Consider the following 1,988-nt stretch of genomic DNA (forward strand, 5'->3'; position numbering starts at 1 on the left):
GCTGTCAGTTTCTCTGTTGTTCCATCAATTCTCCCAGGATGACGACAGCGCCAGCCTCGTGCTTCTAACCCCCTCCCCGGGTGTCCTGGGCACTTTGCTTGCAGTTCCTCAGGCCGGGCGACAGTGTTACATGCTCAAAACTGCTGCGGCCTGGTAGGTTTCTTAGGTGGTTTTCTCCCCTCTTGTGAACATTTCTTGGCTGGGCACAGTGGTTCACGCCTGCAGTCCCAGCACTTTGGGAGGCCAAGGTGGGCGGATCACCTGAGGTTAGGAGTTCAAGACCAGCCTGGCAAAACCCTGTCGCTACCCAAAAGTACAAAAATTAGCCGGGTGTGGTGGTGTGCACCTGTTGTCCCATATACTTGGGAGGTGGAGGCTGCAATGAGCCAGGATCACACCAGATCACACCAGTACACTCCAGCCTGGGTGACAGAGCAAAACTGTCTCAAAAAAAAAAAAAAATTCTTGCCTAGTCTTCTGGGATTTAAGGTCAAAATCAATGCAAATATCTATTCCTAATTTTACCCAAGTAGAATTTAATTATAGATCATGTAACCTTTTAAGCAAGTGCCTCTTCCTTCCTCACTGTTGTCCGTCCTTTTTGCAGAAGAGGTCAAGAAACTTTGTGCAACGCAGTTCAACAACATCTTCTTCTTGGATTGACTGATGACTCACCGAAAGCGTATTTGAAAAACACCCGGCAAACATTTGGTCATATGCAAGTTACTGGTCATATGACGGACCGCATTCAGGACAAGGGAAAAGCAATACTTGCTTTGAAGAATCACATTTCTACTCGGTCTCCTGATCTCCTGAAGTTTTTAGATTTTAAATATTTATGTGGAATCAAAGGTAGTTGACTATATCTCTATCATTCTATTCTTTTGACATTATGTGAATATTTTACTGGAAAATAAGATTAATAAATTGTTAAAGTTTTTAAAATTCTGGTGTTGAGTCTCCTGCTGCCTATTTGCAGATGCCACCAGGTCCGTGACCCAGGCTGGAATGCAGTGGCTCACAGCACCCTCAATCTCCTGGGCTCACTGCAATCCTCCCGCCTCAGCCTCCCAAGAAGCTAGAACCACAGGTACACACCACCATGCTCGGCTAATTTTTTAATATTGCAGAGATGGGGTCTCACTATATTACCCAGGCTGGTCTCAAACTCCCATAATCCAGCCATGTAGGAAACCTGAGATGCAGTGGGCCAGGCGGTATTTTAAAACACTGCAATGAGTGCAATGCTGAGCACTGTAACGCTCAGGAAATCTTACTGCACGTGCTGTCCTAAGCCTCTGTGTGTGTCCTCGGGGCTCACTACTTCTTCTTCTTCTTGCTGGTGATGGTCTTGCTGGACGGGGACACGGTCACGTCCTCCTTGGGAGGGTCCAGTATGAGATAAGAGGATGACACGTCCACCGGCTCCTTGATCACCGTGATGTCCACCTCATAGTCTTGTCTCTTGGCTTCTTCCTCTCTCAAGATAAAGATATTCAGCCTGAAAGCAAACATGAGAAGGTGGGAGCATTTTTCAATCCCCCTTGAAACCGCAAACCCAGTTTGATGCTATTTATAGTATACAGCCCTTCAGACCTGCATTTCAGCAGCCTGTTAAACAAAACTAAGCTGCTACACTTTGCCTGAAATAACTGATGCCATGTCCCCACAGTCCAAAGTAAACATTTCATGGATCTATGAAAAGAAAAAAATTTTTTTTGAGACAGTTTCACTCTTTTTGCCCAGGCTGGAGTGCAATGGTGCAATCTCAGCTCACTGCAACTTCTGCCTCCCGAGTTCAAGTGATTCTCCTGCCTCAGCCTCCTGAGTAGTGGGATTACAGGCTTCCACCACCACGCCCAGCTAATATTCTGTATTTTTAGTAGAGATGGGTTTCACCAGGTTGGCCAGGCTGGTCTCAAACTCCTGACCTCAGGTGATCCACCTGCCTCAGCCTCCCAAAGTTACATATGTGTGCGTGTGTGTGT

General features: G+C 46.5%; 1 long non-coding RNA gene across 1 annotated transcript; it reads left to right on the top strand.

The window, feature by feature from the left end:
- The first annotated feature begins 7 nt into the window (after positions 1-7).
- LOC108524877 (uncharacterized) lies at positions 8-945 on the top strand. The gene is made up of 2 exons (XR_001884153.1): positions 8-153; positions 608-945. It is a non-coding gene; the product is annotated as an uncharacterized LOC108524877 (long non-coding RNA).
- Positions 946-1,988: the final 1,043 nt, after the last annotated feature.

Source organism: Rhinopithecus bieti, unplaced genomic scaffold, assembly GCF_001698545.2.
Source record: "Rhinopithecus bieti isolate Rb0 unplaced genomic scaffold, ASM169854v2 repeat_26104, whole genome shotgun sequence".
NCBI classification, from domain to species: domain Eukaryota; kingdom Metazoa; phylum Chordata; class Mammalia; order Primates; family Cercopithecidae; genus Rhinopithecus; species Rhinopithecus bieti.